We start from the raw sequence: 17386 nt of genomic DNA, 5'->3' as shown, positions 1-17386 counted from the left end.
AAGGGTAAACAACAACAGGAGTCACCTGGGCTACAAGCACAAGCTCCAACACCATGGCAATACAGATACAACAAAAGCAGCTTCAATCGAGCTCAGCAGCTAAAGGTTACATTCATAACAGATTTACACATAGGCATTATATTAAGTGAGAACTCTAAATTAAATCCCTGACCTTATCAATTTCCCCCTTTGACATCATCCTCTCCCTCCCCCTGGGTCCTCATGAATAAGTTCTAGTCAGTTTTTCCCCAGAGTCCTTTCCCTGACCGCGAGTTGTCAGAGGGGTAGAACCCACCCCCCTAGGTATTACCAACATCTTAAAATTCAAGAAGAGGAGTTTTATAGGAGTAGGGTGATGTCAATACACATTTATCGGTATGCCCTGTCTATTCTCCTAATTTTCCTATTTATTTTCCTGTATACACATATATTTGTGATTGTAAGTGATATTAATATTAGAATAATAATTACCATTGGACTTAACAACCAGTGTAAGGTATTGGTTGCTGTAGAAGACATTCCACTAAATATATCCCACCGATGTGGTGCAGTATCCTGTTGTATCTGTGAGGAAAGATGTACTAGTCTACCTTTGTCAATAATTGCAGATACAAGGTTATTCTGTAGGGTATGTTCTAGTGTTTCTATGTGTTGTCTTAACAACTCTGATTGTTCCAAAACCTGTTTTAGTGGGTCTAAAGAAATTATAAAGGGTGTAGTGTCAGTGAGATTATGTACCTCATAGACTGAAGAGAATACCTTATCGGCGTCTGGTTCAAAAAGATAGGTGTCGTTACCCCATTGTAATATTTTAATCTTTTTTATACATCCCGCAAACGGCGCCGATTTATTTAACGCTGACATGGTGCGGTTATCATTAGTAATGATACAAATATGCTGGGGTCCTATTTCTATGAATCTATTGTTCACATTTATCGGTGTTCTTTGCATTTTGCATATGCTAGTTTGGTATTTTAACAAACAAGGTTCATATACTGGGGAACTTCTGCCGCATACCATTCCCTTATTAGTTCCTTCACATAGAGTTAAATCATGGGTTCTGTTTCCTTTATCTACATATTTCCCATATATTTCTGGATACCAAAACTCGTCTTTAATTACTAGTGGCATGACCACTATTTTACACATTTCCATTATATCTGCTACCCGGTATGCTTCAAACCTTCCTACACACCATTTCTCCTCACATTCTATCTTATCCCCTTTTACTTGGAACCATACACCATCGTCAGTTAAACCCTTAAAATATTTCATCCAGGTATGATAATTTCCCAACTGTAGTTCAGTCCTGGCCCTATTTATTTGTATATGATAGGATAAGAGGTTAAAAGAGCACTGTGTGAAATTTACAAACTGTTGACTTTGATTCCACAGCTGGAGCTCTGCTCCTATCGTGTGATTTATTAACCCTCCCAAAAATTGTAATAGGGGTATTTCTTGCAGTTGGGTTTCAAAAGTGGTGGGTAACTATTTGCTTGTGATAGTCAAGCTGTCAGCTATGTGTCCCCCTGCATGCTTCCATCTGTTGTTCATTTCTTCTATCTCGACCGAGTTTAAAATTCCCATCCCTGTACCTGTCAGTCCCAATAGTGTGTCGTACCATTCTCGTTTATACCTACACTCCGGTATCGGGGGAAAGGTGATATTGAATTTTATTTTTGTTTTCTGTTGTGATGTTGATACATTTATGCAAGTGTTTGGTACGGGTGTTAATATGGAAGATTCAATTATTGGCGTTACTTCTTCCTCCATTTGTATGTGAAACCCATAGGTCTGTGCATACCAGTACCACCCATCAACTCTCTCTTCCCTCCACCAAGATGCACAGAGGAAAGTACTGGATTGATTAACGGTAATATCTGTCAGATTAAACATCCCTTCTGATATATTTTCTCCCCCTGCTATTGTGGTTAATATTTGGTACATTTGTCCTACCACCCGTTCCCGGGCTTGTTTCCACGTCTGTGAAAGGGATATTTTATGGCACCTATGATTTTTATTGTTATTGAAAGGAAAGCTCATATTGTCATTCCACTGGAAGGTTATAGTTACTTCTGAGAATGGGTCCGCCTGTATCCATGCAATACCTACATCTACATGAAATGGTCGCCTGTGTCCTTTAACAGTGTAATTACCTACATTATAATCCTTATTCATCTCATATCCTGAATCATTTGCTACTTTAGGATCATCTATAGCCCATTCAAAAGTTGTTGTTTCCTCTACTTCAAGTACATTAATACCAGGAGTCCATGCATATATTTGTAAAACAACAATCTTCAACAAAAAATATGTAAGTAGATATTTCATCATGTTGTTTTCTCGGGTTGTTTCTTGCAATGTGATGCGTGTATCCAGGTAGGTTTTCCTTCCAGCTTTACTGAGGTGGCTGTGGTCAAGAGTACTTGGTAAGGACCTTCAAACCTGGGTTCCAATGTCTTTCTGGTGTGTTTCTTTACATATACATAATCCCCTGGTAGCAGCGTATGTGTACCTGTTATTGAATTAGGGTCTGGAAGAGAAGAATACACACTTTTGTGGATCTTAGTTAGACGTTGTTGTAATTGTATCACATATGCAGTCAAACTATCACATTGCAATTGCATACTCTGTGGAAAGTATAAACCTAATCTAGGTGCATTCCCAAAAAGTATTTCGTATGGGGATAATCCTGTTTTTCCTGTTGGAGTGTACCTTATAGAGAATAAAGCCAGAGGCAGGCATTCTGGCCAAGGCTTGTTTAACTCTTGCATGGCTTTTTGTATTTTTAACTTTATTGTCCCATTTACTCTCTCCACTGATCCTGAACTCTGTGGGTGGTAAGGGGTGTGGAAACTTTGTTGAACCCCTAACATGGTCATCACATTCTGCATGATTTCTCCTGTAAAGTGTGTCCCCCTATCTGATTCTATTGTTTCAGGAAGACCAAACCTAGGTATTAACTCAGTGATCAGTTTCTTAGCTGTGGCTTTTGCTGTAGCTGATTTTACTGGATAACTTTCGGGCCAACCTGAGAATAAATCGATACACACGAGGACAAATTCAAAGGGGCCGCTCTTAGGCATTTGTATGTAATCAATTTGCAGTCTCTGGAAGGGGTATTGGGCCCGGACCTGGTGTTTTCGTGGGGTTTTCACTTTCTGTCCTGGGTTATTCAGGAGACAGATTTGGCAGGCTGCACAGTAGTTTCTTGCAGTGCTACTGAATCCAGGGGCGAGCCATCCTTGGTTCACAATCCTATACATGGAATTGGAACTGACGTGTGTGGGTAGGTGAACTGCCGCTGCCATTGCTGGGTACAGAGAGGCAGGTAGGCATACTTTGCCTCCTTCCCTCCATACATTGTCAAGGTCTGGTGCTGCTCCCATCCTGACCCACTTATCTTTCTCGCTCTCCCCTGCTTGCTCCTGTAATTTACTCAGCTGCTGCCATGTTGGTTCTGGGATACTCACCTCTACCGCTGCTAAGGTCTCAGGGCTTCCTTCCCCTAGAGCTGCCTGTTTTGCAGTCAAATCTGCAAATGCATTTCCTTTTGCCTCAATTGTTTTTGCGTTTGTGTGTGCCGCTATCTTCATGATGGCCACTCGTTTAACCTTTTGAAGATTGTTCAGGACTCTCTTAATCCCTTCTCCATGTTTTACAGGTGTACCTGCTGCTGTCAGATAACCTCTAGCCCTCCATATGTGGCCATAATTGTGCGCTACACCATAAGCGTAGGCGGAGTCAGTGTAAATATTCCCTTCTCGTCCTTTTAAGTATTCTAGGGCTTGTTCTAAAGCTTTTAATTCTGCTTCCTGTGCTGACATGTGGGCTGGTAAGGCCTGTGCTTCAATCACCTGTGTATCAGTCACTACAGCATACCCTGTGTGATATTTACCCTTGTCATCAGCAAACCTGCTGCCATCTATATACAAGGTGTACTCAGCGTTTAAAATTGGTGTATCTGTAACGTGTTGGAATCCCATTGTCTCCTGTTCCATGAGCTGAAAACAATCATGTTCATCTACTTCTTTAAACAAAAGAGTGTCAGTGTCCTCATTTCTTTTCTCACTAGTACTATTAGTACTATCATTCCCCCTTGCCAAATCTGGTGACTGAAGAGGCAACAAGGTGGCCAAATTTAAGGTTGTACAGCGCTGAAAAGTGACATTTGGAGGTAAGAGTAAAGTACACTGTAACCTTAATTGCCTAGCCATTGAAATGTGTTTGGGCTGTACCTGAGACAAGATTGCATGTATGTCATGTGTGGTATGCACTACAACTGGATTGTCTAGAACAATCTCTGATGACTTATCTATGATAATTGACACTGCAGCTACCGCCCATACACAGGACGGTGAACTTCTAGATACTGGATCTAATGCTGCTGAAAAGTAAGCGACTGGTCTTTGTTTTACATGTGCCTGTGTCAGAACACCTGTGGCGTGTCCAGTGATCTCAGCAATGTACAGATTAAATATCTTGGTGTAATCTGGTATACCAATAGCCGGGGCAGAAATCAACAACTTTTTCAAAGTGACAAATGACTCATAAGCTACAATTTTCAAACAATCGTATAATGGCTGCATCAAAGCGCTAGCGTGTGGTATCCATTGTCTACAATATGACACAATACCTAAAAACATACGCAATTGTTTGAAATTCTGTTGGGGTAACATTCCCTTTATCACTTGAACCCTCTCCTCAGTGAGATGTCTCGTACCCTGTGATATACAATGTCCCAAAAAGATAACTTTTTCCTGGCACACCTGCAACTTTTTCTTATTAACCTTACAACCCTTTTCTGCCAAAAATCGCAACAAATTAAGGGTGGTGTGCAAGCTTTCAGTCTTTCACTTATCTGTGGAATTAATCCTTCCATAAACTGTCTATTGAAGGCTCGGATCGTGACTGGCAGAGCCAAATCCAATCCCTCATCTGCCGTCATACTTTCCATAGATAAGTAAAATTCTGATACAGTCTGTCCTGGCATTTGTTTCATGGGTGATATTGACCCCCTCTCCTGTTGTTTTGCCTGAGAGAAAGCTTCTAATCTAGCAATAAAAGGGGCCCTTGAGTCTATGTGTCTGACGTGTCCTGTCTCCAGATTGCCATTCCCCTCAGCTCGGTCTGCAGGTCAGTCATAAACTGGTTAAACAGGGTCAGAGTCATTTTATGTCTGCATAAATCCTCCCCATCCTGCCAGGTTGCTTCATGTGTATTCATTAACTGTGTCACAAATCTACAGAAAGCAGCTGGCTTTGCTATAATGCGTGTATCAGTGCGTACGGGAGCTACAGTTTCTGGATGAGGTTTTTGTGCCCCACAATGCTGACAAACCCATCCTCTCCCCTCAAGTACAGGATATATCTTGTGTGGTTTACGTTCTATGTCAGTATATGGGGGTGGGATGGCTGAGCTAAGATTATTTAAAATTTCAAAATTTTTTGTTCTTCTATCTTTCATATCCCAACCATCACAGTCTGGATTATATTTACACCCCTCTTCTTTTGCTCTATTTGAAACCTTAATTAAGCATTGAACCTGACTCATCCATTGCTTCTCTAACACCTCTCCTTGTCTGTCCCTTTTTATTTCACTTTTTTCACTATTTCACTCCATACATCCGGGTCTAAACCCGCTGCTCCTTTCACCTTAAATTTACGAAGGACATCCTTTAAGTCCTGTGCTTCGGTTTTCCCATAAATGTTCTTAATTATCTGTGGCACCGTATAGTGCGCCACAATTCCCTGACGGGGTTTTGTGTTCCTCTGGCCCATTCTAACAGTCCTGCCTAGGTAGCGTGTGGGACACTTAGTGTACAATATAAAACACTTAGCTAAGTTACACTAGTTCCTCGTTACCTTCCTCCTAGGGTGCTAGAATACTAAAAACCTCTCCGGAATGAGATTTCTGAAATCGAATTACTTTATATGCTAGCCCAATAACAAATAATTACTTTATATGCTAGCCCAATAACAAACCAGAATGCGGCTACAACATATACAAAAATGCGGCTACAACATATACAAGCATTCCTTTAAGTGGCCAGGTATCCGACTAGATCTCCGGACTTTATGGAGACCTTATTCCCTCCCCGTATCTGGGATCCCTCTCATGCACTCTTATCCCTGCTTTATGGAGCAGACAGGGCTTATACTCTCAACCCGTCTATGGTTTATGAACTAAATTGAATATCAAACTTAAGCATCAGACCCCCCGGAAGGGCGCATTCCGTTGCTCATTGGGATGATATTTTTTCAATTCATACCAACCTTGGCAAGGCTCATTTACTTTCTCAACAAGACAGACAACAAACAAACAAATAATTCCAGCAATATAAACCAAAATATGCAGTAATTCTAGACTCACCACTACAGAGGCTGGTGTTTTAAAACCAGGAGAACCGTAACTGACAGAACGGATAGGCACAAATCAGGGGAGCACAGAATATAAGAAAAATAAAGCTTTTTCTTACCTGTGCAGGTTTTCGATCTGTGGTTCCCGGAATGCCTATTCCGTTTTGTTCCGTCAGCCGCGTTCGTCCACCTCTTGTAGTATCATCGGTGAGTCCCTGTTAGGGCGCCAAAATGTTAGGGGCAACTCTTAAACAAGTTGCTTTAAGTTTATATTGCTTTGTCAAATTATTGCTTCTATAAGAATGATGACACGGAGTCAGGTATGTCTGTGTCACAGTCCGGAGCAAAAGGGGACTGCTCCCTTTACTTCTTTCAAAGGCCTTTTATAGGCAATTATACAAACAATAGCATCAGCACCACCCCCACACAGGGCAAGGGTAAACAACAACAGGAGTCACCTGGGCTACAAGCACAAGCTCCAACACCATGGCAATACAGATACAACAAAAGCAACTTCAATCGAGCTCAGCAGCTAAAGGTTACATTCATAACAGATTTACACATAGGCATTATATTAAGTGAGAACTCTAAATTAAATCCCTGACCTTATCATGGGGAAGCACCTATATTTAAATCCTCTATAGGTAACATTTAATACAAACCTAAAGTGAATGCTGTGTATGACTGAGCAGGCTGTGTAACTGTATGCTGTGAAATAAGTTTGTGATGTATATGAGAAATAGAAATGTATTAATTATGATTATTACCTTTGTATAGGACCAAGACACATGTCCCCATAGGTGTAATAATATTTTTTAGTACTGGTCGTTTTGATGTTGCTTTTGAAAATGGCTGCCGCATATTCAAGTGGCCATGTGGCTGAGAGGTGGAAGGGTGGCCATGCATTGCTGGAAGCACTTACAATGAGAGCTGTTTCTTGAATGGGCTACACTCTGTGAATGCTCTCAGGTTCCTAGGTAATGGCATGAGAGAGCTCTATTGTTCGCTGTTTGTATTTCTCAATGTCTTGTTCCTGTAGAAGCTGACATGATCTTTATTTGGGAACAAGAGTGTAAGTTTGAATCCGTGTTATTTTGTGTTTTATGTAGCCTAAAGTGTGTGTCTGCGGCTAAGTGTGCATTCTCAATTGTTCTAGTCAGTATTTGTGGAGAAAGTGTTGGTTTTCTAGTGAAGAAATCTCAGTTTGTGCTGGTTTTGGCGGGATCAGCAACTACATTTCATGTGTTAATATCACCATGTGGTCCGATTGTCGTCGGCATTTTGCTATCCACCATGTGGCCCAGCTTTCGTTGGGCATTTTCTTGTAGTCACCATGTGGACGTGGCTTGATTTTCGTTTGTTGCAACTGCCATTTCGTGTCTGCTGTGTTCTGGGTTTTGGGTGGAATTGCTCTACTTTTGTGAGTTAGTGTGAGTTAAGTAGTACCGTCTGTTCTGTGTTAAAAATTTGATTTTGGTTTGTAGAGGTGCAGTTTAAGGATTTTATACTGTTTAGCCTGTAAATCATCCCAGAGTGGAAACTGCTCCAATTTCAGGGGTGAGACACCGGGAACTGAGAAACTGTTTTGTTTAAATGTTAAACTCACTGGTTTAAATTGTTTTTCCACTGTTGGATTTTGAAGACACCGTTTTGTCATTGCAAATGGTGTAGGCACAATTTCCTTTTAAGTGAATTTAATCTTTTCAGGTCTAGCTATTTTTGTACTTTTTACATACTTTTCAGTAAAACGATTGAATTTTTTGTATTGAATTTTAGTTTTAAGTGAAATCTCTACTTTGCATTGAATTTCAATAGATAGTAAGACTAACTTTAACTGAGTTTTTTTACTTTTAGCGGTGTGTGTTATTTTTATTTTTAATTGTTTGGGCATTTTGAGTTTCTCAGAGGGCAATTCATGTCCCTGCCCCCCCCCCCCCCCCCATTATTTTGGGTTTTATTTCGGTCTCAAAACTTGTGGTCTGAATTCCCAGGGAGATATGAGAGTCGAGAGGGAGATTCCAGGGGATTCCCTCCCATTTGCAATATGGGGGTTTATTCCACCCTTTCCTGGACATAAGATTTTTAAAATTGTTGAAGTCTCCAATATGATGTTAGCCATAGATTTTTTTAATGTCCTGATAGACATAATATGAAGCTATTCCAGGCTCCCTCCTTCCTGTCTATTGATACAACAGGAAGTTGGTGGGAGGAGCTTGGGGTCTTTTGAAACAAACATGTGGACAAAGGGACTTGTGTTTGGAAGGACAAAACCATTTTGATTTTTAATTTTAATTCCAGTTGTTTTATACTGTAATACAGTTTCGGGTAAAGAGTAAACGAGAGGCATCCACTTTATTGTTGTAACATCTAGATACAGATAGAAGCCATAAGATTGTTTTGAATTGTGGAGGATTTCATGGTGTTTTGTAGTTGTCTGACAAACACATTTAGAAGGTGTATATCGTGAGACCGGTCGGGCCGTGTATAATAGTCAGAATTCCAATGCGCGATTGTATTAGCATAAAACGTGAGGAGTAGTAGTCTAGCAGCCCCGATCAGGCCGTATATGATAATCGGAAAGTGAGGGACGGTTATAGTGATAAAGGCGCAATCAATAACCACTCCGAAAGTAAAGCGCAGGGTTCTCTGGACGCAGAGTTTGCCAGAAAAAAAAAAATGAATCGTATGGGCAATGGGCCATCCATGCACCCCAGTCAGACAGCTGCACAGTACAAGAAATCTGGGTATGGGGCTAAGGCCATTAGACCCCTTAAAGATTGGCATATATGGTCAGAGGCTACAGTAAGGTGTACTCCTTTGGAAGGTACTTTTGATGTCTGGAGGTATGAGACCCCAGAATAAAAATACCTTGGAAGTAGTTCAGCTGTGGCTTCAGAAATCTGTAATGATGAGTGAGTTGATGGATGTGTACTACACGCTTGTGTGATAAAAATTCTCATGCCTGTTTTTGGACTTTGTGTGGCAGGTCCATGCAAGGTTTCGAGCTGCCCTCGTGTTTTTCCCATTGTATTTTTTTCTATCGCTAAAAGAGTGAAGGCAGCATTCTGTCTGGTTGTTTTTGTTTCTTATTCTTGTTTTGGAAACCATGAAATATCTCCCTCACGTTTGTATCTAAATGTTTGTCTCATGTTTTAGTCTTTTCATTGTTTGTATGCAGTAACAAGAATATGTTTGAGCCTACCGCGACAGCCCTCTTACGTGTCGCAGCTGTATTTTAGTAGGAACATGAAAGTAGGGGCAACAGAGGGTTTAGTTGTTGTCGGTTTTGAGGAATGTCAGTGACAATTTACCGGTGTACATGAATGTTGCATTGTTTACCATTCTTTGCAGGTTAAATATGAAGGATAGTGTAATAACTTTAATTTATAAGTATCTTTTTAGGTCCAAGGAGTTTCTGAAAGTGTATATACATAGAAAGCAGGTGTATGTAGATAGCTTTACACATGATAAATACACACGCCTAATGCCACGAACACACGACCGGACTTTCCGGCAGAAAAGGTCCGACGGAACGAATCCGTCGGACATTCCGAACGTGTGTGGGCTTCATCGGACCTTTTCTGTCGAAAAATCTGACCGACCTTAGAAATAGAACATGTTTCAAAACTTTCCGATGGACTCAATTCCTATAGAAAAAAACCTTCGTCTGTATGCTAGTCCGACGATCCGAAAACGACGCAAGGGCAGCTATTGGCTACTGGCTATTGAACTCCCTTTTCTTGTCCGGTCTTACGTCATCATGTTCGAAATGATCGGACTTTGGTGGGATCGTGTGTAGGCAAGTCCATTTTGTCGGAACTCCGTTGAAAAGTCCTTCAGAGTTCAGTCCGCTCGCGTGTACGCAGCATAAGAAGGAAAAAGTATCATAGGCTATTTTACAGTTTCATTGTTTTTTTCTTCACCATTCTAAACCCTGCATGTCTCCCTCCAGTTTGTAATGAGGAAGAAAATGGGGAGGGTAATGGAAAAATGACAATTTTCAAACCAATAATGCTAACCGCTAGCCAAGTTTGTGACCTAGTAGGATGACATGTTCCACAACTGTCTTTCTTTGATGGAATTTTGCAATCAGCAAGCAGCGGTCCAGTGAAGGAGGCTCCCATCCCAGATGCTTAGAAGCTTTTGCCAATGGATGGAAAGCCATGCACAGGTTATGCAGTGACCACAGTCATTGAGTTAGGTTTGTTTGGAGGTCAATCAAAAATGGGGTTGTACTTTCCTCAGCAGCTGTCGACATTCTCAGCTGATGGGGTAGGTGCAGTCACTGTAACATGAACTTTAAAAAGTCCACCACAGGGTTCCTGAGTCCCTCCTGGACCCTGACACAATAGCCGGTTTACATTCTTTCCAACCAGGTGACTGGGTTGTTGTAAAGAAGCTTGATGGACGAGACAACTGGATCCACTCTAGCCACTGCAAGAACGTGCTCAACTACACCAAAGGAAGAGGAGTATCTTTGTTTATATTTTTAGTTTAGTATATTTTGGCAAGGGTAACGATGAAAAGCATCTCAACTTATTGTTTAAAGTATATTCTCCAACTAGCTAAGAACAGGACCAATTGTTGGGTCTACTCTGTATCTCCACCAAGTTTTAGCTATATATTATGTTCATATTGGTATGAGGAGTTTTGACAAACTAGTAAAAGTCCAAACAGACAATTGTACGATACATTTCTAGAGGGTAAAATTAGTTATAGTTTTAACAATAGTTCTGGTTTTTGCCAGTTTTGGTATCGTGACAACTAGGTAACCGACAAGTGTGATTCAACTTTAGTTTGGTATTTATGCGGGTCTACAGCTTATAAGGTAATTCCCCCTAATGCAAGAGGTTCATGTGTCCTGGTGAAACTCGTCCCAGCATCTTATGTCACGGATCGTGAGGATCTGATGGCGCGAGAGAAGGTAAGAATGGCAGGGACAGCTAGAAGGGATTTGTTCACCAACCCCGACCAGGTCTGGGCATGGTTTCTTGCTTGGGGGCTTGAGCTTATGAAACGATTGAACAATTTCTCATCCATTGTGGATGGGATGTTTAATGTAACTGTTGAAGCCACAAGGAAGATCCCACAGTCCGAGAGGGGTTTCTGTGAATTCATATGTAAAGATTGTTGTACCTGGAATGAGGATATTAGTGACAAAGTTCAGGTCCATATGGATAAGGCTAGATCCCTGCAAGGCAAAGCCAAAGCTACAGCTAGTGAAGGTTGGAATCCTTTTAAGGGTTTTGGAAACTTTGGAGATTTTTTATTTTCCATCGGATCATGGTTGAAGGAAGTAGGGTATATATACTCATGTTGTTTTTATTGCTATTCCTTCTATATGTCATGATGAGGTGCCTCTATTGCCTGATTGGACGAGTGAACAGAGCCCGAGCAGATGACCACATCTTCCTCACCGAGATAAGACGCCCCGAAGCCCAGCCCACATACAAGACACAGAGGATCCCAGACCAACCGGCGATTATCACAGCTCACCATGTCGTATCCTCCCTATAAGTCATCTCTCCTGAAGAACAGAGTCTACAAGTCAAGCCGTGTTATGAACTCATATGGACTGTAAGGACTGACTCATTTCCAGGTGTAAGAAGAAGATCAAGGTTTATCAAGGGACACATGGGAGCATATGACAAAGAGGAGGAGCTGTAGTGAACATTTCTATTAATGAATGTTGCCAGATGTCCCCCAGTGTCAGTTTTGCTGTAATGCGCTCATGTGAGCATATTCGCACATACAGACGTTGGTGGAAGACCATTGGCTGCGGAAACCTTCCCATAGACACGGCAGATCTGTTTGCTCTTTTAAGGATGTTTGTTTATGCCTCACCAAGGGACTGGCCACTCCATGGTGACCGCATCTAAACTCCTGAATAAGCAGATCTGCGTACATGGGAACCATAGCATAACCATACAAAATGATGGCCCACTGAGCCATGATAGAGTATGGCTTGCGTCATTGGTAGCAGTGGGAATGTGCACACGATCATGTTCAGAGCCATGTAAGTAGTGTTCAAATTGTGAGACACTCTATGTCTCACAAAGACTTTTGCCGCATCGCCCTGCACATGACCATCTGCACATGTCACTACTGTATTTCTATTTGAATATATACAGTGGGGACGGAAGGTATTCAGACCCCCTTAAATTTTTCACTCTTTGTTATAGTGCAGCCATTTGCTAAAATCATTTAAGTCAATTTTTTTCCTCATTAATGTACACACAGCACCCCATATTGACAGAAAAACACAGAATTGTTGACATTTTTGCAGATTTATTAAAAAAGAAAAACTGAAATATCACATGGTCCTAAGTATTCAGACCCTTTGCTCAGTATTTAGTAGAAGCACCCTTTTGATCTAATACAGCCATGAGTCTTTTTGGGAAAGATTCAACAAGTTTTTCACACCTGGATTTGGGGATCCTCTGCCATTCCTCCTTGCAGATCCTCTCCAGTTCTGTCAGGTTGGATGGTAAACGTTGGTGGACAGCCATTTTTAGTTCTCTCCAGAGATGCTCAATTGGGTTTAAGTCAGGGCTCTGGCTGGGCCATTCAAGAACAATCACAGAGTTGTTGTGAAGCCACTCCTTTGTTATTTTAGCTGTGTGCTTAGGGTCATTGTCTTGTTGGAAGGTAAACCTTCGACCCAGTCTGAGGTCCTGAGCACTCTGGAGAAGGTTTTCTTCCAGGATATCCCTGTACTTGGCCGCATTCATCTTTCCCTCGATTGCAACCAGTCGTCCTGTCCCTGCAGCTGAAAAACACACCCACAGCATGATGCTGCCACCATCATGCTTCACTGTTGGGACTATTGGACAGGTTATTAGCAGTGCCTGGTTTTCTCCACACATACCACTTAGAATTAAGGCCAAAAAGTTCTATCTTGGTCTCATCAGACCAAAGAATATTATTTCTCACCATCTTGGAGTCCTTCGGGTGTTTTTTAGCAAACTCCATGCAGGCTTTCATGTGTCTTGCACTGAGGAGAGGCTTCCGCCGGGCCACTCTGCCATAAAGCCCTGACTGGTGGAGGGCTGCAGTGATAGTTGACTTTCTACAACTTTCTCCCATCTCCTGACTGCATCTCTGGAGCTCAGCCACAGTGATCTTTGGGTTCTTCTTTACCTCTCTCACCAAGGCTCTTCTCCCCCGATAGCTCAGTTTGGCCGGACGGCCAGCTCTAGGAAGGGTTCTGGTTGTCCCAAACGTATTCCATTTAAGGATTATGGAGGCCACTGTGCTCTTAGGAACCTTAAGTGCAGCAGAAATGTTTTTGTAACCTTGGCCAGATATGTGCCTTGCCACAATTCTGTCTCTGAGCTCTTCAGGCAGTTCCTTTGACCTCATGATTCTCATTTGCTCTGACATGCACTGTGAGCTGTAAGATCTTATATAGACAGGTATGTGGCTTTCCTAATCAAGTCCAATCAGTATAATCAAACACAGCTGGACTCAAATGAAGGTGTATAACCATCTCAAGGATGATCAGAAGAAATGGACAGCACCTGAGTTAAATATATGAGTGTCACAGCAAAGGGTCTGAATACTTAGGACCATGTGATATTTCAGTTTTTCTTTTTTAATAAATCTGCAAAAATGTCAACAATTCTGTGTTTTTTTTTCAATATGGGGTGCTGCGTGTATATTAATGAGGAAAAAAATGAACTTAAATGATTTTAACAAATGGCTGCAATATGACAAAGAGTGAAAAATTTAAGGGGGTCTGAATGCTTTCTGTCCCCACTGTACATGCGTGTGATTGGTTCTTTTGAAAGAAAACAAGTGTCTGATTGGCTGATTCTGAAGCCACCACCTTCCTTTATTATTCATGTTTATAATATAAATAAAAGGAGCTGGCTATTCTGTGGAGGAGTCTGCTAAGCTCAAGGTGATACCAGCATCTGTGTCTGTGTTACTTGGAGAAATACAATCGCGCTTTCCCGGCATTATATAATATTTTGTGCTTTTAGGCGCAAAGAAATTATTTGTTTATAGGGAGAAGCTTAAAATTCTCCTGATCTCTCTGCATTCTGAGAGCAACGCACTCCTAAACCCTGCATTCTGAGTGCACCGCACTCCTGATCCCTGCATTCTCAGCACAACACACGCATAAACCCTGCATTCTGAGTGCACCGCACTCCTGATGCCTGCATTCTGAGCACACCACGCTCTTGATCCCTGCATTCTGAGCACAACTCACTCCTTGTCCCTGCATTCTGAGTGTAACGCACTCCTGATCCCTGAATTCTGAGTGTAACACACTCCTGATCCCTGCATTCTGGGCACAAATCACTCCTTGACCCTTCATTCTGAGAGTAACGCACTCCTTATCCCTGCATTCTGAGCGTAACGCACTCCTGATCACTGCATTCTGAGTGTAATGCACTCATGAACCCTGCATTCTGAGTGTAATGAACCTCGTACTCTCTTGTAATACTTATTTTATTTTTGTGCTCACAAACACACTGCGTTTGCAATCTACGTTTGGGGTTAACAATGTATTATCACCCGCAATAGATCACAAAGGCAGTGAGTTTTGAACTCTATGCGGGAAACACACATGGAACATTCTTTTCTGGCACTGCTTTCTGGTGTGAACTGGCCCTAACAACAGGACACTGTGTCCGGTGATCTTTGACTTCAGTGTTGTTCAAGTAGATCTCCATCTCTCTAAGGTTGCCTACCCCTGATCTATGGCTTAGTCACAGGCAGGTGGGTTGAGGTGACACAGTGGGGTGCGTGGGGGGGTGCTAATATTACACATACATACAGCAGAGAAGTCACTTCCCTGTCTGTGTGTGCTGCATTCCAGAACCAGCTTTTGTTTTCACAGCCACTCCCAGCTTGAGCCTCTCTATCAAAATTGAAGCTGACTCTACAATGCAGCACACACAGACAGGGAAGTAGCTCCACCACTGTGTGATCCCTGCATTCTGATTGTAACGCACTCTTGATACCTGCATTCTGAGTGTAACGCACTCCTGATCCCTGTATTCTGAGTGTAACACACTCCTGATCCCTGCTTTCTGAGTGTAACGCACTCCTGATCCCTGCATTCTGAGTGTAACACACTCCTGATCACTGCATTCTGAGCACAACGCACTCCTTGACCCTGCATTCTGAGTGTAACGCACTCCTTATCCCTGCATTCTGAGCGTAATGCACTTCTGATCCCTGCATTCTGAGCGTAACGCACTCATGAACCCTGAATTCTGAGTGTAATGCACTCATGAACCTCGTACTCTCTTGTAATACTTAAGGGGTTAGATGACTGGATAATCCTTGTAACAATACGGCACCTCATCCCAATAACATAAGTAACAATGGTCAAGGAGAGATCAAGGGATTATCACGGTGCCAAACAGTGATTGAAATACGTCGAGTAAAATAACAATATTTTATTCACAAATAGTTAAAAGAAATGTATAAACATACATATCAGGGGTGTGAACAATACAGAATAATAATAAGAGAGATAAAAAGCCAACTAAGCAGTAGTTTCACAGAACCAAGCCTCTGGCGTGGTGGCAGGTCCTGTAAACAGGTATGTAAAGTCCTACATGTTTCGCCTAAAATGGCTTCCTCAGGGACAGTTGGTTATACCTGTATTATTATCTTGAAATTCAATGGGTCCCAAGGGGCAAGCGTAGGAGACCCCGAGGTGAATTCAAGGCAAAAAAGCACAATAGGAGGCTACAGGGGGCAAAAAAAGAGGACGTTTTGTGCAGTTATCAAAAAAGGAAAAGGAAGAGCAGGGCACCTATTATACTAGCTTAGATCTGAGCAAAGGAAGCAGATGGATGATCACAGTAGTTCCGGTGAAGCTATTAGAGTAATAGAGGCCAGTAGGATACAAGTTGGTGAGAGCAGTATCATTGGCTCTAAGAAATCACTCTTGATTTATGCGGCATTAGCGTGGGTGCCCTGGAGACGCCGACAAAGTAGATCTCCATCTCTCTAATGCTGTGTACACACGGGCGGACTTTTCGACCGGACTGGTCCGACGGAACGAATCTGTCAGACAATCCGACTGCGTGTGGGCTTCATCGGACCTTAAGCGGACTTTTTCTGTTGAAAATCAGATGGACTTTAGATTTGGAACATGTTTCAAATCTTTCTGACGGACTCGAGTCCGGTTGAAAAATCCGTTCGTCTGTATGCTAGTCCAGCGGACAAAAAAGGACGCAAGGGCAGATATAGGCTACTGGCTATGAACTTCCTTATTCTGGTCCCTTCGTACGTCTTCACGTTCATACCAATGGACTTTCGAACGGACTTTCATGTGTGGGCAAGTTCGGTCGTCTGAAAGTCCGTCGTAACTCCGTTGAAAGTCCTTCGGAAAGACCGTCGGACATTTGATGCTGAAAAGTCTGCCCGTGTGTACATGGCATTAGGTTGCCTACCTGCCTACCCCTGATCAATGGCTTAGTCACAGGCAGGTGGGTTGAGGTGACACAGTGGGGTGGGGGGGTGCTAATATTACACATACATACAGCAGAGAATTCACTTCCCTGTCTGTGTTTGCTGCATTCCAGAACCAGCTTTCTTTTTCACAGCCACTCCCAGCTTGAGCCTCTGTATCAAAATTGAAGCTGGCTCTGCCATGCGGCACACACAGACGGGGAAGTAGCCCATTCACCCGCCCGCTGTGTCAGTAATCCAATCCACCCTCTGGACAATAATCCCGCCCACTGTGTAATGTAAGCCACACCCCCCTTACTAAACAAATGGAGCAAGGAACAAGGAGCTTGGAGGGTGCGTGGTCACACAGCTGACCACAGGAGATACAGGCACGCTGTCCGTCAGCACACCATCCTGTAACTACTGAAAGTCATCACAGGACTTCAAACTGACCACGGCAGCACACGTTGTCTCCCGTGCTTGCCATGCTCAGTTGGAAGCAAGGATCCAGGGGAACTGGCAGTATCAGCAGGGTTTTTTAAGAGGTAGAAGTAGAATAAATAAAAAGTTAGAATGCTAGACATTATTAATCACACACATTTATTAAATCT

This window comes from Aquarana catesbeiana, linkage group LG01 (assembly GCF_042186555.1).
Source record: "Aquarana catesbeiana isolate 2022-GZ linkage group LG01, ASM4218655v1, whole genome shotgun sequence".
Taxonomy (NCBI): domain Eukaryota; kingdom Metazoa; phylum Chordata; class Amphibia; order Anura; family Ranidae; genus Aquarana; species Aquarana catesbeiana.
Note: the sequence above shows the minus strand (reverse complement) of the source record.